Raw genomic sequence first — 22,157 nt, 5'->3', positions numbered from 1 at the left:
TATGTGGTCAAGAGCGTTTCTTTATCTTTTCCCCAGGTACTGCCAGCAAGGGATTTGAGGATTTTGTTACGGCTCTGAATTCTTGGAACAATTGCGGTTGCGTGCGCACCAAAATGTAGATCCTGATCAAACGTCACACCCAAGATTTTGGGGTGTAGGACAGTCGGTAGCGTAGTGCCATCGACGTGGATGTTCAATATGGTCGACATTTGGGGCGTCCATGTTGTAAATAAGGTCGCGGAAGATTTAGTCGGTGACAATGACAGGTTTCGCGAGGCGAAAAAACTGGAGAGATCAGGGAGATAGCCGTTTATTTTATTGCATAGCTCATCGATCTTTGGGCCTGGGCCTGTGGCCATTATTGTGCAGTCATCGGCGTAGGAAACGATTGTGACTCCTTCCGGTGGTGAAGGTAGCTTAGATATGTAGAAATTAAACAAAAGCGGGGATAGGACACAACCCTGTGGCACCCCTTGTTTAATTCTCCTTTGTTTTGATGTTTCGTTTCTGAATTGCACCGATGCCTGCCGACCACCCAGATAATTTGCGGTCCACCTTTTAAGACATGGGGGAAGGGTAGACCCTTCCAGGTCTTCCAGTAACGAGCCATGGTTGACCGTATCAAAAGCTTTTGATAGGTCTAACGCTACGAGTACTGTTCTATGGTGGGGATATTGATTCAAACCGCAATTTATCTGGGTGCTAATGACATTTAACGCGGAGGTAGTGCTATGGAGTTTTCTGAAGCCATGCTGATGAGGGGCTAGCTGCAAATGTGCTTGGAAATGAGGGAGCAAAATGGCTTCAAGCGCCTTTGCCACTGGCGATAGGAGAGATATCGGACGATATGACTCACCTACGTTAGCTGGTTTCCCAGGCTTTAGTAGCGGGACCACCTTGGCCATTTTCCATTTCTCGGGTATGACAAAGGTGGAAAGAGACAGGTTGAAGACATGCGCTAAATATTTGAAACCCTCTTTCCCTTGGTTTTTAAGCATCGGCATGGCTATGCCGTCTGGGCCCACTGCTTTGGATGGTTTAGCGCGACCAATGGCGTCCTCAACCTCTCTAGCGGTGATGGTAATTGGTGACGCGCTGAGTTTGTGTTTATGTGCACGTCTATTGGCTCTCCGTCTATCTTTGTCGACCGTAGGATGCATTATATATTGTCGGCAGAAAGCGCTCGCGCATTTTTTCGCATCCGACAGCACCTTATCGCCAAAGGCGATGGAAACTTTGTCTTTGTGCTTAGTCGGATTCGATAGGGACTTTACGGTGGACCAAAGTTTACCTACACCGGTAGAGAGGTTACAACCTCTTAGGTGCTCTTCCCATTTCGCTCGCTTGTGTTCGTCCACAAGCAATCTGATGCGTTGGTTTATATCCCTTATTTGGGGGTCGCCTGGATCAAGCTGTCTTATAAGGTCGCGTTCCCTCGCTAAGCTCGCGGCCTCCGCCGGGAAGTGGGGCCAGATTTCGGGAATTCTCCCGGCGGGAATGAAATGTGCCGAGGCGGATTCAATGACCTTACGGAAGGGACGCTCCCCTTGGCGGGCATCAGTCGGGATAGGGAGGGCAGCAAAGCTGCTGTCTGTTGCAGATTTATATTCTTCCCACTTTCCTTTTTTGAAGTTTATGAAAGTGCGTTTTTCGGTGACGATGAAGTCGGCGGTACGCTCGAACGAAATAAGTATGGGCAGGTGGTCGGATGCCAATGTTACCATCGGCTGCCAGTTGACGCAGTTTACGAGTTCTGCGCTCACGATTGAGATATCTGGCGAGCTATGACAGCTTCCTACCATACGTGTGGGGGCGTCTCCGTTAATTGTGCAGAACGTCGTTTCGTCTATTTGATCCGCCAACATCTCACCCCTACTGTCCGCCCGCAAGTTTGAATGCCATAGGTCGTGATGGGCATTGAAATCGCCTAAGATAATGCGATTGTTGCCAGTGAGTAAGGCCTCGATATTAGGGCGGTATCCACTGGGGCAACAGGTGACAGGAGGGATGTAGATGTTGATGATTTCTAGATTTGCATCGCCTGACCGGACAGATAGGCCTTGACGTTCTAAGACATTGTCACTGCGGTCGATGCCAGGATCAAATATATGATATTGCACAGAGTGGTGTATAATAAACGCGAGGCCGCCTCCATTTCCGCTCTCGCGGTCTTTCCTGTGGACATTATAACCAGAGCAGGTCTGCAATGCAGATCTTGCTGTGAGTTTAGTCTCTTGAATCGCAGCAATGCGGATGTTGTGCCGCTTCATGAAATCGACTATCTCCGTAATCTTCCCAGTTAGTCCGTTACAGTTGAACTGCAGAATTCTGAAGTGCATGAGGGGTGACGCCGCCACTCTAGGGGTAAGTGAGGGGTGACTACGCCTAGGTTGTGGAAGGCCAGGACGCAATTGCTGTTGTGGCCTTGGGACTGGGCGCCCTTGGGCAAGCATTGGGGTACCCGGATGATTTGGGTTTGCGACCTGGCAACATGGCGCGATAAAACCCGTCGAGGGGTTGCCGTCGCGGAGACCAGAACATCTAGGAAAGTGGCACCACCCAAGGCAGGAGCTGCATTGAGCGGATGTCGCAAACCTATATATTCTGTGCTGGCAGACGGTGCAAACGGAGGCAGGGACTAAGAGTCTGTTTCCCTGACCTGCACGATTGCTGCCAGAAAAGAGGGGAGGAGAAGAAGACGGGGGCAGGGGCTGATGCTCAGCATTGCTACCAGCTCTACTACGAAGGTAGTAGTAATGAGTGGTATCAGCTGTTTGAGTTGTTGGCGCCGTGGGGCGCGAGCAGCAGCGGGTACTTGTTGTGGCTTGCTGAGCAGCGAAGCTGCTGGAAAGTAGTGGGGATACGCTTAGGCGTAGACTACGGGACGCCCTTGGGCGTGAGCAGCAAGGAGCCACAAAAGATTTATAAAAGTTACGTGGACGTCGGGTTTCGGGATCAAGCCCAGAACAACCTGTCCGATGCAACCATCCCTTGCACGAGACACACTGAACAGAGTATGACCGTCCTAAAAAGATTCTTTTCTGGCAAATGCAGCAAAACCATTTCTCAGGACCGGGGTGAGGAGACGGACCCGGATTGGGTTCGATACCTTCCCGGAGTAAGAGAATATGTAGCAGTCCTGCTGCAAGGAGCTGCTGGGAGGATGACAATTTGTGGGAGGGACGAAACAAATTAAATGGGGTCACACTGAAATGACAGTCCTTGGTCGGGAAAAATCCCGAGTCGCTCCGGTACATAGAACCGACTGCCTTGGGAAGCCGACACCTCATCTTTGAATTCATTGAAAAATTTACCCTCCGATTCTCATTCCAAGTGAGTGCCTCTGATGATTTATTAACTTGCACCCCGTCATATTTTAGTTGAGGATATATATGTACACTTAGTATATTGCAAGGCACTACTATACGATTCTGTGCGGGGCTTTAAGCCATAATGTTTCTCAAAAAGGTAATAGTCTAGTTGAGGGGTCGACTGCTAATAAGCTACCAAAAATATCGAGTGAGGTGTCAAAAGAAGCGTATTAATCTCGAGAACAATAATCCGAAGGCGGAAAAGAAAACTTTTATCTCTGTCCGGAGATATTTGCAGTTGAAGTTGGCGATTTCCATGTGGTTGTTGTTGTGTTCATACCCACAAAAAAAATTGTGCATCACCGTGGCGGTAGCCACGTTTATACCACACACCCGGACTTGGCATGGCGTAGTCCAGGGTTATTTTTTATAAGCGCGGCCGAAGGCCGCCAACTCAGAAAGGTGTTCTGCACAAAAATACTATGGATCCCACCCCCGGTTTCGGAGGTACCCGTGGGTCTTTTTTCGGTTTTTCGTTAATATCTTTTGAACGAGTTAATATTTTTACTTTCCGCCTTCGGATTATTAATACTGACGCGTCGTTTGACACCTCTCTCGATATTTTTGGTAGCGTATTAGCAGTCGACCCCTCAACTAGACTATTACCCTCAAAAAATTCAAATATTTGTTGCTTGCTCGTAAAATTGTTGAACTCCAAGCTCAGCTTCCTTTTCATATGACTGCTCCACATAATAGCCATCATCCGGTGGCAAAATCCTGAGCCAGATAAATAATTTTGCATGTAAATGCAACAACGACGGTTTGAGCCAGATAAATCCAGATATAAGTCTGGTTCAATTTGTGAGCCAGATAATTTGTTAATTACTTCTTTTTAGATTGGCAACGCTGCCATTAATAAACCCACTTTTTCAAAAATAGATGTCGCTGCTTAGCCTTTCGGCGTATGAGTTAAATGCAAAACAGCGGCGACATCTGCCTATCACATTTCACGTGTGCGAAAATTTCACGACATCTGCTTCTCAAGTCTCTCAATGATCCAGAGCATTCCCGTGAGAATTGAGCGTGAGTCGGAGCTGTAAAGCTCACTGGATGACGGCAAATGATGGTGATGAAAACTTTGGATATGTGTGTGATCACCAGCACTTGTGGCTATATACAACCATTGCTGCACACATTCCATCGATGTTTCGGCTTCCCCGCAGTGTTCGTTAGAAAGTGTAGGATTTGAAAGTATACCCCGTGCTGCCATTACACCAGGCATGCTTAACCAACGAACCGATATCATTTCGTTACGATAATTAACGTTAATAAACGAAACAAAGTCATTTCGTTTCGTTTATTAACGTTAAGACCGTCAAATTAACGAAATGATTTTGTTTCGTTTTCTGCCATATCAAAACGAAATCAAATCGTTTATGTTGATTATTAATTTCAAACTATGCTGGCAAAGCTGATTGATGGCGGAGTCATTAAAGGTGAAAGCTTTAGCCAAGCTGATTGCAACTTTTCTCATGAATTTTGACAATCGAACATTTCTCAGAGAATTCTTGACATTACCACCAAAGAATTACACAAACAAATTGCTTGGAGTTTGTGTGTGTATGTCCGCTCGCTGTTACCACCTTACGGCTTCACCATGGCTATAGCATTGCCAGCACAATTCAAACATAAAGTATCACGTTTTTAACGTAACGAAAGCTTTTCGTTTCAGTTAAAAACGAGATACAATTTATCTTGATAATTTCTTTATCGATAATATTTCGAAGTGTTTCAACGGAAACGGTGGAAATTTTTTGATAAACGATTAGCTTAACGTTGAGGGGCATCCCTGCATTACACCATCAGCCTGTGTTTGTGCATGCAAATTTTTAGCGTCTTGCCAGGTGCGAACATTGCCATTAACAATAAGTTGTTTTTTTATGAATTTCTTTAATTCAGACATAGCGTTAATATTATGATGACCTGATACCTTCTGCCACATGTTTCGTCCATGTAATTTCAAAAATGTGGCACCACATTTTTCTAGTTGACGTGCCAGTTCCACTGTAGATCGTACTGATTGCTCTCCACTGCCATTTAATCAGCGTAATTTTATCGATATGCTAAAGTTATTTGGTAGCACACGCCTTGTAGTTTCTACAATATCTTTCACCAGTTCTGGATGTCCCAGCAGACCACAGCCATATGCTTTAGAAATTGCCCATGACTGCGGACAGCCACATTTCAAATCCATGCCATCAACATATGGATATATTAACTGCGCTGGTAAGGAGAATTCATGCGCATCGCACGCAGGGAATTGTGATATACAAGGAATGTCCTCTAAAGTTGTGGTAAATTCATTATCACGCGCCTTTTTACTATTTATAAATGAATTAGCAATGATCATTGGTGTCAATGCCAATTTCACATCAGTGGTGAAAGTCGCGTACGCCTAAAAGTATGCAAGGACGTGCATTGAATTGGGCCTTTGGAATTCTGGTATGAAGGTATGGCCTAATCTTCTAAATAGTTCGACTTGTGCGTTACGTAGCTCAAATTTTTTGATCAAACATTGCACTGTCACCGAGTTTTAAACTATATTTCGGGTTTCAAGTCTCTAGATATCCAGGAAGTTAGTTAAAAATCGATTGCAAGATTCCCAATTTAAAATTAGTTTTCTCAATATCTCGATCAATGCGCCACCTAGCGGAATTTTTTTGATAAAATATTGCATTGTCACCGGGTTCTGATTTACGGCTCAAGTTTCATATCTCCAGCTCACCGGGAAGTTACTCAAAAATCGATTGCAAGATTCCCCTCGTTTTTCAAGGATTTGTAGTTACCTCACTTAGCGCGCCACCTAGCGGAATTTTGTTTTCTGTAGATTGTATTGCCACCGGGTCTCGAACTAAGCGCTCACAAGTCTCTAGGTAACGGGGAAGTTAGTTTAAAATGGATTGAAAGATTCCCAAATTAAAATTAATTTTCCTAATATCTCGATCCGTGCGCCACCTAGCGGAAATTTTCGATCAAATGTTGCACTGTCACCGGGTTCTGACCCACGGCCCAAGTTTCAAGTCTCTAGCTCACAGGCAAATTACTCAAAAATCGATCGCACGATTCCCCTCGTTTTTCAGGGATTTGTAGTTATCTCAATTAGCACGCCACCTAGCAGAACTTTGTTTTCTATAAATTGTATTGTCACCGGGTCTCGAACTATGTGCTAAGTTACAAGTCTCTAGGTAACCGGGTAGTTAAAAATGGTTTGAAAGATTCCCAAATTAAAATTAATTTTCTTAATATCTCGATCCATGCGCCACCTAGCGGAATTTTTTGATCAAATATTGTATTGCCACCGGGTTCTGACCCAAGGCCCAAGTTTTAAGTCTCTAGTTCACCGGTAAGTTACTCAAAAATCGATCGCAAAATTCCCCTCGTTTTTCAGGGATTTGTAGTTATCTCAATTAGCACTGCACCTAGCGGAACTTTGTTTTCTATAAATTATATTGTGACCGGGCCTCGAACTATGTGCTAAGTTCTCCAAGTCTCTAGGTAACCGGGAAGTTAGTTAAAAATGGATTGAAAGATTCCCAAATTAAAATTAATTTTCCTAATATTTCGATCCATGTGCCAGCTAGCGGAATTTTTTTGATAAAATATTGCGTTGTCACGGCCTTCCGAATTACAGAAGTTACTCAAAAATCGATTAAAAGATTCCCCTCATTTTTCAAGGATTTTTAGTTATCTCACTTAGCGAGCCATCTAGCGGAATTTTGTTTTCTGTAAATTGTATTGTCGCCAAGCTCCGAACTGTGCGCCAAGCTTCAAGTCTCTAGGTCATCGGGAAGTTAGTTAAAAATGGATTGAAAGATTCCCAAATCAAAATTAATTTTCTTAATATCTCGATCCATGCACAACCTAGCGAAATTTTTTTGATCAAATATTGCATTGTCACCGGGTTCTGACTTACGGCCCAAGTTTCAAGTCTCTATCTAACCGGGAAGTTACATAAAAATTGATCGCAAGATTCTCTGCGTTTTTTCAGGGATTTGCAGGGATTTTCGTTTATCTCGATTCGTCTGCTACCTGGCGGCATCTTATTTTCCACGAATTGTAGTGCCATCGACTCGCAAACTATGCGCTAAGTTTCAAGTCTCTGGATCACCGAAAAGTTATTTAAAAGTCGATTGCAAAATTTCCATTTGAAAATAATTTTTCTGTATATCTCGATCCGTGCGCCACCTAGCGGATTTTTTTTACTTGCATTGTAATGTCTCCCAGATCTGAACTATGTTCTAAGTATCAAGTGTCTAGCTCAACGGGAAGTTACAGACAAAGACTTTTCCGTAGGTCAAAAATTCGTATAGAAATGAGGGGACAAACATGAAAGGGACTTAATATAAGGGTAATAAAAAGCTGATAAGCTGATCTAATTCTACACATCTATACAAAAAAAATTAAAAGTAGCCGGATCAGATAAATCGGTCCATGCTTTCTATGGATTTTGATGCGCTGAATCCGAATACGCTATAAGAATTGTCCCAACGGACATGCTATGGCCTTAACCACAAAAGACGTAAAAAATGCACTGCAGATTGATTTTTAAATAACGTTGACTTATCGAAAGTATGTATGTAAATGAAAAAAGATACACATTCAATTCAATTTCATATACACTAATGTTTTTTATTTAAGATATTATTGCAAACTTAGAGCTAGTTCTTATTCTCATCAGAATCAGAATCTTCTGAAATTTGGGTTCGGATAAAGCGTTGCCCTCAAGATTTTTTTAAAAATAATGATATTCTTTTGGTATAACCAGTTTTTCACACAATTTTTTCAAGTGTTTTAGTTTTGATTCGAGAACAGGCAACGGCTTCGAATAAACCGGGTTGTCTTCAATTAAACAACTATCTTTTTTTTCGGATATGCAGCTATTAAAAATTCTTCATCGGTATAATTTTTTATGAAGAATACCTTATACAGCTCATCTTTTGTGTATCTCAACTAGCATATATATCGCAGGCGTAGTTTTATAGCTCCTTTAGTAAAATAATGATAAATAAAAAATCGTCATTCAATTGTGTGTGAACCTCTAGAGGTTTTGGAGAGTTACAAGTTGGTGCCCAACATTCAGGCACGTATATACCCGAACATTCGAACATACGAATGTGTGCTGTTCTTACTTTTTTTCAAAAATTGTTGAGCCATATCAACGAATGTGTCATACAAACAGGAACATCATTACCTTGTCGTCAGCCAGAAACAGGAATGTGCCACATTCATTTTTCTGGCTCAGTTTTATGTGATTGAATTATACATTCGTGAAAATGGCACTGCAAATTATTGGGGTTTCCATGTACGTAGGAAGCTCTAGACTGTTATGGTACACCTGGGAGATTCACCCTTGGAACGTACCAGTTGGCTAGTGATAGGGAAAAAGGTAGGATTCACCCTCACTCATGTCTGCCTGGGGTGGTTAAAACAAATTTTTGTTAATTTCGCGCAGGTGGCATCGCGAAAGAATTCAATGGTGTGGGAAAATTCCCAATAACGGCAACCACCGTGGCGTAACTATGCAAGGTGACAGCTGACTCGTAGTTTTTATACGATTTGACACATCAACTTTCAGAGCAGTACGATTTTGACATTAGTCCATCGATTCACAAAAACAAAGTATATGGAACTTTTAATGATGGCTGCAGGAATGTCACAGCGACTACCACCTTGTATGGTTCCACCATGGCAACCACAGTTAAATCTTACGATTTAGCGGCGCCGTTCCACTGCGCAGTCGCAATAATGGTGGAATTTTGTTTTAACGATTGACGGCGGAGGCGCCATTTGTAGAAATCATTAGCAAAATTGCAATCGTTGGCAGCTGTACTGATCCGCCAAGTGAGTTTTTATTGTGAGTGGTAGTGGTAAAACAATTAAGTGCGTTTTTTTTATTAAACTAAACCCAATAAATTAGTAAGTTTAGACCATTATTAGTTTTAATTAATTTTGTTGTAAACTGGGAAGTAAGAACATGGCAATAATAAGCCTAATTCGTGGTCCTAAAAGTCGCTCAAGGGTCTGTTGGCGGAAGTATTGAAATTAAACGCACATAACGGCGTAAAACTATATATTTATTTATATTAAGCTTGCCCCAAGAAATCTCTCAAAAGCTTGCTAAATTTTAGATCTACCGACTTAATGTTGCTAAAGCAAGAAGAGATTTCACTAACGTTTTTCGACCATGCATAAAAATAACCAGTGCAAGGAGGCTCCTCTTCTTTTGGGCACAGTTTTGATTATATTCTTTGGTCATATGCCCCATATACTTCAGCTATGCTATCTATTTTTCTAATTATCAATATTATAATTTTATTTATGAAACAATTTTAATTACCATTTTTTCAGTGCTATTTATTTTTGAATACATTTTAGCTGTCAAATTGTGAGTGTAAAAATTTTTTTTAATCTTACACAAGTGCCTAAGCTTCATACGGAAGTGCTTTTCTTGGCACTGTCATAAGAAATTCGAGCATTTTCATACGACTCAAAACTATATGTGAGGGCATATGCGAGCGCTATGAAAAACTTTTTTATTAAAGTATGAATTTGTATCTGTGCATATGATTCGGAGCAAAACAAAACAAAAGTGCTGCAAGTGTATAGGGGTTGAGCTGCCCTGTTCTTAACGACAGCGGATTATATCCAAATTGCCAAATAAAGCAATACATAATGCATGTAATATGTTGTACGTTTTTATCGCTTATAAAACATTAACAGCATTCTTTCTTATTTCATAGCCAAACCGCGCGCTACCACCGCCGACAGCACAACACCGCGCGCCGATACCACCATCAAATGTACACCCCAACCGCGCATGAACAACATCAGCGCGCCGCACCGTGCAACAACAGAATAGCGACATCAAAAGGCAGAGGCCCATCTAAAAGGCCTCCTGCAACCACAACAGTGTCAATAAAAAGGCAGAGACCCATCTAAAAGGCCTCCTGCAACCACAAAAGTGTCAATAAAAAGGCAAAAGCCCATATAAACGAACTCCTGCAACCACAACAGTGTCAATAAAAAGGCATAAGCCCATCTAAAAGGCCTCCTGCAACACAACAGTGTCAATAAAAAGGCAGAGGCCCATCTAAACGGCCTCCTGCAACCATAACAGTGTCAACAAAAAGGGAGATGCCCATCTAAAAGGCCTCCTGCAACCACAACAGTGTCAATAAAAAGGCAGATGCCCATCTAAACGGCCTCCTGCAACCACAACAGTGTCAAATAAAGGGCAGAGGCCCACTTAACGGCCTCCTGCAACATCAACAGTGACAACTAAAAGGCAGAGGCCCACCTAAACGGCCTCCTGCAGCATCAACAGTGACAACTAAATGGCAGAGGCCCAGCTAAACGGCCTCCTGCACCACCAATAGTGACAAATAAAAGGCAGAGGCCCACCTGCATGGCCTCCTGCAGAACCAGCAGTGACATCATAAGGCAGAGGCCCACCCAAACGGCCTCCTGCAGCATCGGCAGTGACATTATAAGGCAGAGGCCCACCTAAACGGCCTCCTGCACCACCAATAGTGACATCATAAGGCAGACGCCCATCTAAACGGCCTCCTGCACCAACAACAGTGACAAATAAAAGGCAGAGGCCCGCCTAAACGGCCTCCTGCAGCATCAACAGTGACAACTACAAGGGAGAGGTCCATCTAAACGGCCTCCTGCAATACCAACAGTGTCCACAAAAAGGCAGAGGTCCACCTAAACGGCCTCCTGCACCACCAACAGTGACAAATAAAAGGTAGAGGCCCACCTAAACGGCCTCCTGCAGCATCGGCAGTGACAATTAAAAGGCAGAGGCCCACCTAAATGGCCTCCTGCACCACCAATAGTGACAAATAAATGGCAGAGGCCCACCTAAGCGGCCTTCTGCACCACCAATAGTGACATCATAAGGCAGAGGTGCACCTAAACGGCCTCCTACAGCATCAACAGTGACAATTAAAAGGCAGAGGCCCACCTAAACTGCCTCCTGCAGCCTCGGCCGTGACAATTAAAAGGCAGAGGCACACCTAAACATCCTCCTGCAGTACCGGCTACGACAACGAGAACAACATCTAATGGGTAAGTTCGTTCCGTACTACGGACAAATCAGTAATATTATAACTTTTGTTCGTACTATGTTATATTCTTATCTAATATGGCATTAAGACTTCAGAATAAGGAAATGGATTTTTTTTTATTATTTCGAACCTAATTTCGAATTTTCAAACCTAATATTAGAAAGTTTAAAATTATTTGAATAGTTGTTTACATATTAGAGTTCCAAATTTTGGATGTACGAACCTAGTTTCGTAAGTTCGAAATTTTGAAAAACATTTCTAGGTTAATTTCGAAATTGGCAATGGCATAATTTAAATTGTAAAACATTTCGCGCGCTACTAGCGCTTTTTGAACATACATTTGAGCAAGTTTTTGCATTAACTTATTAATAGTTAGCCGACGAAATTATAAAATAAGAAAATTTGTGTATATAATCATATTTGACACAGCTGCTAACTTCTCATGCTTCTTTAAATGAGCAAAATAATTTAAATTTCCATTTCTTCAAAAACTAAGCCTGTTACGATACCTAACAGCTTTACTGAATTGTTCAGCGTTGATAAATATGTCTATTTAAAATATATGCTTCAATAAATAACGTTCATTCATATAAATAAATACATACTTAGTATAAAAAACAGAGATCTTCGATTTTTATAACTGTATGTATTGCCTAACAAATAAATAAACTACAAGTGTATTTAGCGAAGAAAAACTTAAACGATTACGCATTAAGCACATCCTAACTAGTATCTACATGTTATGACTATCTTACATATGATATCTAACTTCATAAAAACCAACACTCTAGGGTTACATACATATTTATACATAAACCATTTCTGAAAATCGTTAAGAAGTTTATATACATGCATGGTGGAAAAAATGTACTTAAATGTGAAAAAATGGTGTAAGAAATTCGAAAACTATTTTACTAATATACAAGCCAACCTAATAAAACCGCACTGCGTTTTTTTAGCGCACGCAAACAACCGGCGTTTTTTGCCCTAACCCAAATAAGCATGCGTTGCGACAATGTAAAGCATGTGTGCAAACGTCAAATCTAAATGTCACGCAGAACAAAAATTTGAAATCGAGTTAGGTTTTCACGCAGCAAATTCAATTTGAGTTGCTCTCATATAAGTTGTATGTGCATGAGACATTTTTGACAGAAAATGACTTGCGTGCGTTTATATAATGTTGGCTTGATAATAAATAGTATTCGAATATTGTTGTTTGCCGTATTGCGCGCTTGTATTTAAGATCCAATTTTCAAGCGTCGTACGAAGCAACAACATGTTGGTACTCTATGTACTATGAAGCAAATAATTTCGAACCTAATATTTCAACAAATTACGCTCACAAAAATACATATTACAATTTATATAGTACTACAATTAAAAATATTGTAAAATTTGCAAAACAGCCGAAAACTTTCTTTAAAATACACAGAAAAAGTTATTTAAAGAAAAAAAAAAGAGAAAAGAGGAGGAAAGATATATAGATTACAATTAATGTTAAACCAGATAACATGAAGTAAACGGTAAAATAAAACGAAATAGAATAAAATACAATAAAATTGAGCTAAATATTCAACAAAACATAAACTACCATATATAAAATTAACATTAATGTTAAACTAAATAACATGAAATAAAAGGTAAAATAAAAGGAATTAAAATAGAATACAATAACATGGAACCAAATATTCAACAAAACCTAAACTACCATAGATAAAATAAAATAAATAATAAAGGTAGGATAGGGATAAGATTAGAAAATAAAAGGACTGCCATATAAATCAGTAGGCAACGTATCCTAACTAATCTAGTTTTAGAATTAGTGTGACCGTTTTTTTTTAACTTGTGTGTTGTCTAACCTTTGAAAAGAGTTTTTAATGCCTTGGGGTTCTCCTTAGTATACTTCAGTTAAGCCTTAGTATCATATCACTAGTATTTGCAACTAAGTTTATATAATGAATTTTAAATAAATTTCTAATTTAAAATGGGAATGCTGACTTCCTCATTTATTTAGAAGGCACTTAAGCATTTCAGGTAAGGGGCCACCGAAATATAGGTGCGTCGGTGGCCATGGTTTTGAGGGTGGGAATAGCACCGGGCGTCGCAACAACACCCGCGGCGCCCCCTATGTATATTCGGCCCTTTCTTCTTTTTCTCCCTTTCCAGCTTTTTTTTGGATTTTGAACGTTTCGGTAACCGGTCAATTCCGGTTCGATTAATTTTGTTTTTTTTTTTTTGCGTTTAGATTTTTTTTTTTTTTTAATTTTAAATTTTGAATATTTTAACGGTCTGTCCGTGACATCCGGTTCGGCCGGATGTCGTTTTCTTTTAAATTTTTAAGCGTTTTGAATGAGTTCTGCGCATTCGACCATTTTAAAGGCATGATATGACCTTTTTTCTGTTTATGGCGCAGGACAGCAAGGTTGGCAAGAACTCAGCCCAGCCGACATGACTAGCCACTGTGCCACTGTGCCACCACAATATCATGCCGACTGCCTTCCTTGCTGATCCATTGTAGATGCGAATCCATAACAGATGGCGCCCAATGTGGCACCTGAAGCGCTGGTCGCGAAGGTCATTCCGGGTCGACTTGTGTAGTTGACCATCCCACCAGTCCGAGGTGAGCAGCCGCAGGAGCAGCCATCTGCGTTGCGGTGGGATGGTTGGACGGATCACGTTGTCCGAAGTGGTCATCGGGGGCACAAGCGGAGGGTTCCACGAGACTGAACGTCGTGTCCTCCGGACTTTGTATTCACCCGAAGAGGCAGTGCTGCACGCACTTAGTCTTTTGTAGATTTGGGGTTTTTGTTTTCCCGGATGTTGTCCGTTAGTCGGCTCTGGTTTATAATATGTGTCCGCTAATTAGATGTTAATTTTTTTTTGTAACGTTTAAATTTTCATAACTTTTTCTCATGCCGAATTTGTGTTCGTTTAGTATGAATGGTGTGTGTGTTTTGTAAGGACCCCAGCTCATCCCACGTCCCAGGTGGTAGCACAGAATACCACCTGGATTGTGACGGGTTGAGCTGGAATTCAAAGCGGCACCCTTTCCTGTCCCACCAGTCTGGGGAGTGGCTTTTGGAACCGCTCCATCCATTGCGGCGGAGGAAGGAGGGGTATCCAGTTTGAGTGGACGGGAGGCCCCAACACCCCCGCCTTGTGTTGCGACTGGGTGTGCTGGGACTAAACCGGTGTGTCTGGAGCTGACCCTAGTGGCCCCAACCAGTCTCGGAGGTGGGCCCCTAAGACCCCCTTGCATTGCGGCTGGGAGCACTAGGGACAGGTATGAGTGGGTTTGTGTTAAATTTTCTTTTGTACCAAAAAAATATATATTTTTTTAAATTTATTTAATAATTTGGGAAAAATTTAAACAACGTGACTTCAGGACGAACAAGGCGACAGCTGTTTCGATTATACCTTGTAAATCTCTTCAAAGCCTTTTCTCCCGGGAGTGGGAGTCGAACCCGCACTCCTACGATAGTTGAAATGGTTACAAACGCATTCAGCTACGTCATGCCTTAGTTGTTGTAAAGTTTTTCCCAATTGCCTTCTTTTTGCATATTTTAATATTTTACACATTGCATACTTCGTATGCAATTATGTGTTAAAGCTTTGCTTGTTAGTACGGCGGTTTTCAAAGAAACTTTTGATTTGTTGCTGTTTTTGTTCTATTTATAGAACTACAACGAATTAACCAATTTTGTCTGTTTGTATGATTTAATCGGGGATGGCCCGTATTGCTTTTTTTTTAAATGTATGAAAACATTTATTTGAAGCATTTTTTTTAATTTTATAATTTATTTTAAAGATATTTTTATTTGCCTTCAAATATTATAATTTATTAATTTTGATGAGCTCGAGGCAGTTTAAAAAATTGAAACACAGTTTAAATGTTTGTATTTCTAATTTTATTTGGTCGATATTTCGATCTCATTCTGAGATCATCTTCAGGAACTGTGGACAAAAACAACAATTAGTTAACATGTAAAAAATTTTTCACCCTAAACATAATACCACTTACACGATTGAATATGTTTTGCTGACTAACAAGATGTACGAAAAAAAGAAAGCGTAGAAGTCAAATAAATATGAAAATATAAACAATTTAAAACACCGTAAGTATAAACAAAAATCTGCAAAAACAACAATACATAGTAAGCATCAATACAGTGGCCCTAGTCCTGCCTCAATTAACAGGGGACCTCCCCACTTGCCAAGTTAGCGCAACGACTCCGCAAGCATTCCCTGATCTCATTCTGGCAGATAAGAGGTTCTTCATAAATGAAACAGTCGACCTCATACTTGGAGGCGACATTTATCCCCAGATAATACTTAACGGTATACGGAAGAACGTTCTAAATACGCTTCTCGCCCAAGAAACCGTCTTCGGTTGGATTTTAACCGGGCGTGCAGATGCACCTCACCCAACCAATACACGGGTATCCTTTTTTAACGAAATTAGCTTAGATAAGCAACTAACCGCTTTCTGGGAACTTGAAAACGTACCTACAAAAAAGGCCCTGACTGAAGATAATGCCTATTGCGAGACACTATATAAAAACACGACGGAAAGGAATTCAGATGGAAGATATACTGTCGCCCTTCCATTCAAATAAGACTTACCAAAAACCCTCTGTTTGGGCCCATTTCTTAAGAGTGTCTGCTCTCAGTTCTATCGAAACGAGACACGCCTAGCCAAGACACCGGCTATACAGACGGAATACAATAGGGTACTGACAGAATACGTCACGTTAGGGCACATGTCTAAGGTGCACACCGTAGTACCACCACAATCAACTGATTGCTATTTCTTATCGCATCATGCGGTGATCAAAGAAGAAAGCACAACGACTAAAGTAAGGGTCGTATTCAACGCGTCGTGCCCGACATCCAATTCTACAAGTACGTCTTCAACAGCGGCATTGAGAAGATGTACAAGCAGATCTGGATAAAAGAAAACCAAACCCAATACCAAAGAATAGTTTTTCGTCTCAAAGCAGGTGACCCTATCAGTATTTACGAACTCAACACGGTAACCTTTGGGGTCAACTGTGCCCCCTGTCTCGCGATCAGAACCCTACATCAACTTGCAGATGACGTGGAACCGTCACTGCCGATCGCATTGCACATCTTGCGAAATAGCATGTACGTCGATGACGTCCTGGCACAGCTGCATTAAAGTCAGCAGGATTCCCTCTGCGAAAATGGACCTCTAATTGCAGTAGGATACTACAGGGAATACCCAAACCTCACAGGCTGACGGAAGACTTTCTGGAGTTCTAGGACGCGAGCATGGCAAAAACCCTAGGCATCCGTTGGAACGCGCATTCCGACTACTTTTATTTCACAGCGAAACCAATCGAAAACCAGGAGATCTTAACAAAGAGGGTGATCTTATCTGCCATCGCTAAACTCTTCGACCCTTTAGTCTGGCTCGCCCCAGTTATCATCGTAGCCAAGATATTAATGCAGAACATTAGGCTGGAGGGGACGGACTGGGATGAACCGGTATGCTCAATCACTTTAGATCGGTGGCAAACCTTTATGCAGGAGTACCCCGCCATTAACCAGATTCGTATACCTCGATGGGTGCACTTCACCCCAACCAACGATATAGAAATTCACGGCTTCTGTGACGCGTCCGAAAAAGCCTACGCGGCTACGGTTTACGTGCGAACTAAGATCAACGATAGGATCTACGTTAGTCTACTCATGGCAAAAACGAGGGTGGCACCAGTAAAAACAATTTCACTACCAAGATTGGAGTTATGCGGTGCCGTCTTGCTGCCTGAGACTTTGTAAACTGTGATGGAGAACCTGAACTTAGGCACATTTAACATTCACCTATGGACAGATTCGACCATCGTCATAGCATGGATTCGAAAACCCCCGTGTTCCTGGTCAACATTTGTAGCTCACAGGGTGACAAAAGTCGTGGAGAAGGTAGGAACGAAAGCATGGCATCATGTCGAGCCCGCATCAAATCCAGCGGACTTAGCCAGCAGAGGACTTCCAGCCAGGGACCTAGTCGACAACTCTTTGTGGTGGCAGGAACCTTCTTGGCTGCAAGAAGGCAAAGCGAAATGGCCATCTCAAGGCGAACGGGAGTATCACACAAACATCGAAGAAAAACGAGTACAAGTGCATGTAACAACAAACATCAACAATAGCGAGGATATTCTTGATCGGTTTTCCGATCTATCAAGGGCGTTGCGGGTAATCTCCTACATTATAAGATTCTTGAATCGAACTCATCCAAAAACTAAGGCGTCCTTTAAAGCAGAGCCGCACCAGATTTCGCCTGACGAAATCAAGGCTACGACGAGCCGTCTCATAAGGATATCCCAAACTAACTACTATGCCGAGAAAATGAACGCTCTGAGAACTAGGAAACCCATCGCGGCCAAAAGCGAGATCCTCTCTCTAGATCCCTTTATCGATGAAAATAATGTCCTTCGGGTGGGGGGTCGACGAGCGTCACCCGATAATCCTCCTTACGCCTGCCGACTCACCCGTCTCCTAGTCCAGTTTGTCCACACCATTTCCCTACATGGCGGAAACCAACTAATGCTGCGGCTCCTACGCACGCAGTATTGGATACCTCGGGTCAAAAACATGATCCGATCCATCATTCACAACTGCAAGGCCTGTACGCTATTCCGCAAACGTTCCCCGACGCAACTCATGGGAATCCTCCCTGCGGAACGCACTACCTTTAGTCGGGCACTACCTTTAATGTGGGGTGGATTTTTTGACATCAAGTCTTACAGCGGACGAGGATGCCGCATGTCCAAGGGTTACGTCTGCCTATTCGTTTGCTTTGCGACTAAGGCGATCCACTTAGAGGCGACTAGCAACCTCAGCACCGCCGCGTTTCTAGCAGCGTTTAGTCGGTTTGTCGCCAGACGAGTATGTCCGAAAAATCTCTATTCCGACAACGCTCAAGGCATTCCTCGTTGATGCGCTCGACAAAATCCTCTCTAAATATTCCCACTAAACCCTCAAATGGCTTTTCATTCCAACTGCTGTTCTTCATATGGGCGGTCAGTGGGAAGCGGGAGTCAAGAGCGCCACCCGAGATTGACGTCAGCGAGAGTCGCGCTTCACTCGTCAATCGATGGGAAAAACTTAAGGCGCTGCATCAAACCTTCTGCAAACGGTGGAAAACGGAGTATCTCACCGAATTGCAGAAGCGCGTTAAGTGGAAGCATCCACAATCAAACCTTAAACAGGGAGATCTAGTCATCATTAAGGAGGATAATCTGCCCCCCAACGAATTGAGACTAGGTCGGATAGCCACCCTTCATTATGGCCCCGATAACCGAGTTCGAGTCGTCGAACTGGATACGGCAAGGGGACAAACCACCAGACCAATCACGAAATTGGCCCTACTACCACCCTCCAGTGAGGGTGAGGGAGACTTGTAACTCCCACCCATTATAACAAACCGCGTAACCCAGCTCTCGTTCACCCAGAACGAGGCCAAAAACCCGCCTAACCCAGCTTTCGTTCACCCCGAACGAGGCCAACAGAACCCTACCGCAGAGCTACCATCTGCCACAGAACCTAAACGCCCTCGGCCAAAGACACGAGGCCAACAGAATTTAGTATACAAAGCATTCAGTTTACGAATAGCTGACAAGTACTGAACTGCATTAATTGCTTCGAACATTTCTTAATTTGATGGTGAATTTACTAACTATGCTATGATCTATTAGTGTGGATGAACACAAGTAATTGTATGAAAGGTACGGACACATATACACATCCGAAACCTAATTCAAAATTCATCGCTCCACATCAACTGGACCAGCAAAGCAATTCGCATAAAAAATGTCTTTAAAAAACAATGGAGATGCCATAACGACCTGTATTTATTGAGTACGTGAACTTACTCGCTCCGTATGTTCGGAGCCTACGTCTCCATTTAAGAATCTGTGGAATCGTTTTATCTTTGGAATATTATGTGCATGCATACTTATTTGGAATATTCGGACCTCTAAGCATTTCAAAGTTTTCTCACTCAACTTCCAATGCAACAGTCGCAGAAAGCTTTACCGTCACCTTTCGTATGATTACTGAAACCTACATCCCGACTGTATATGTATATAGAATGTGTCCCTACCAGATTTGAGGCGATAGGTCAATGTATTCAACATGAATGTAAGACTCTATCTCGCACACAAAAAACCAAAAATTCACAGTTTTTCTTATGAAAGATAATTCCCTGATGGCAAATAATAGATCTACATATGAGACAATAGATCAACTTATAATTTATGTACCGCTACTAACGTCGGTTGACTGGAAGATCGATCGACTCGTGTGCGGACTGACCAGGCTATTTAGATGAGGTTATCCGAAAATGATATCGTGGCTCAGTGTGCAGAGGCAATCTTCCAGCCAGCCCACGGGCTATTTCGAAAATTTAGCAAAATTCGTATAGAATGTTTCACTCACGCCATTTGACCAGAGGTCGACTTCGCTTCCGTCGCCGCGACAGTAGATATAACCGCTCAAAACATTTCACCATAAGGTGTGGGTGATCACAGTTCAAGGCATGCCCTTAAGCAGACTAGAACCTGGTTGTGACCAACCGTCCAGCCCTAGCAGTACGAGCTCCAGAGGTTTGCGAATACCGGTCAGCTTTGGTTGAAAGCTATCTCGACAGGTTACTAAACGAAATATAGACATATGTACAAAGATATATGTTTCGTCAATAAAAATTGGGGTTTATACTTTTTTACACACCTCAGAAGTATATCCATCTATACTCTTAGTGTCCTTTTCATCGTCCTGATTTGGTTGCGATTCCGTGTTTTGAAAACGACTACTGTGCCGTAAATCCTTGGTGTCTTGCTCACTGCGGGTTTATGACGCGTCATATGTTTGTTTGGACTGGCAACGTTTCGAGATTCCTTAACCGTTGAAGATAATCTACGAAATATATAATCCAAAATTTCACAAACGGTTTTCTTTTGAGAATGCTCTTCCATTATAAGGTTTCTCAAGTAAGATACCAGTTCCATGTCCCTAGTATTGTCTTCGCTGGTTAGATTGGCGTTAAACAACAAAAACTCGCACAAGCATTGCACAGGCAGATGGCTAAAGGGTAATTGTGCAGTTTAGGGGCCCCATCCTAAAATTGGGCCTTTCTTTTTGAGTGAGGCATCAAAAGACGCGTATTCACATCTAGATCAAGAGTCCGAAAGCGGAAGTTAACTTTTTTTACCCGTTCAAAAGATATTAACGAAAAACCGAAAAAAGACCCGCGGGTACTTCCGAAACCAACCAGGGGTGGGATCCATAGTATTTTTGCGGGTAATTGTGCAGTTTAGGGGCCACCCTAAAACAGGGCCTTTTTGTTTGAGTGAGGTATCAAAAGACGCGTATTCACGTCTAGATCGAGAATCCGAAAGCGGAATTTAACTTTTTTTATTCGTTCAAAAGATATTAACGAAAAACCGAAAAAAGACCCGCGGGTACTTCCGAAACCGGGGGTGGGATCCATAGTATTTTTGCGCAGAACACCTTTCTGCGTTGGCGGCCTTTGGCCGCGCTTATAAAAAATAACCCTGGGCTACGCCATGCCAAGTCCGGGTGTGTGGTATAACCGTGGCTACCGCCACGGTGATGCACAATTTTTTTTGTGGGTACAAACACAACGACAACCACATCAAAATCGCCAACTTCAACTGCAAATATCTCCGGACAGAGATAAAATTTTTCTTTTCCGCCTTCGGATTATTGTTCTCGAGATTAATACGCGTCTTTTGATAGCTCACTCAAAAATCTTGGCCCAACTTCAGAGTGGGGCCCCTAAACTGCGCTACTACCGACTAAAGTCACCTTCACTGCTATGTACCAAGTCAGAACGCCAGGGCATTGATTTAGTTGTGCCTTGCCGCTGAATTATATCAAGAAGCAAGTCTGGACGCCGGCATCTACATCAAAGATAACGCAAGTTTCAAGCTCCTGTTGATACTCTTTACTTGCTCTAAAAAATTGTTTGGGATTTTGCAAACCGGCCCCATTGGATCCATAAGTATCAACTGCGACATCAAAATTGCATTATCTTCGGTTATTGTGGCCTGTGACGTTTGAGCAGCTAAGTAGGATTCTAATTGAAGAATTTTTTCTGGTAATAGTCTAGTTGAGGGGTCGACTCCTAATACGCGACGCAAAAATTCGAGAGTGGTACCCAGAGACGCGTTTCGGCCCCAGGATCTCGAATTCGGTGGCGGAAAATCTCTATCTCCGATACTTCTCGAGATATTTGCGAAAAACTCCCCCAAAAATGCCCTATCTTTAAACCCAACTTAAACACTCACTGCGCACTGATCACTCACTTCACCACTTTTAATCATTTTATTAACATGTTTTCTCTTTTTTTTATCAAAACATTCAACCAAAATGGTTTTTTTTTATTATTTTCTTTGTTTTATAGCACAATAAATTTATGTTCCACCAAAATATTTGCGATGAAAAACTGCCAACTTTGCCACTGGATTCTACTTTTAGTTCCATTTATTACACCCCGCCTACACTATGCGCTTTAAAAACAAGTTCCACAAATACCTATACCACGGAATCTTACCTCATGTCTACACTCGCCATCGTTATTCCGGTTTTTGTTATTTTTACGTAAAACTACTAAAGGATCACGAGAAATATTGAAAAGGCAACGCAAGATCGAAAAGTAATGCTGAAAACA

The 22,157-nt window shown here is 42.1% G+C and overlaps 1 protein-coding gene and 1 pseudogene across 2 annotated transcripts in view; both read right to left on the bottom strand.

Moving 5' to 3' along the window:
• Positions 1 to 20,439, bottom strand: part of LOC137254284 (uncharacterized) — a 36,340-nt pseudogene extending 15,901 nt beyond the window's left edge.
• LOC137252732 (uncharacterized) overlaps positions 1 to 21,940 on the bottom strand; it is a 160,470-nt gene extending 138,530 nt beyond the window's left edge. The window contains exons 1-3 of one of the 2 annotated variants that reach the window (XM_067788801.1): positions 21,775 to 21,940; positions 20,195 to 20,380; positions 19,904 to 20,118 (exon numbers count right to left, since the gene is read on the bottom strand). The gene's annotated coding sequence lies outside the window, so the exon portion shown is untranslated. The remainder of the gene's footprint in view (positions 1 to 19,903; positions 20,119 to 20,194; positions 20,381 to 21,774) is intronic. The other variant, XM_067788802.1, reaches the window with a different exon arrangement.
• Positions 21,941 to 22,157: the final 217 nt, after the last annotated feature.

Source organism: Eurosta solidaginis, chromosome 5, assembly GCF_040869045.1.
Source record: "Eurosta solidaginis isolate ZX-2024a chromosome 5, ASM4086904v1, whole genome shotgun sequence".
NCBI classification, from domain to species: Eukaryota; Metazoa; Arthropoda; class Insecta; order Diptera; family Tephritidae; genus Eurosta; species Eurosta solidaginis.
The sequence above is the reverse complement of the archived record's forward strand: the minus strand, read 5'-3'. Positions and strand labels throughout refer to the sequence as shown.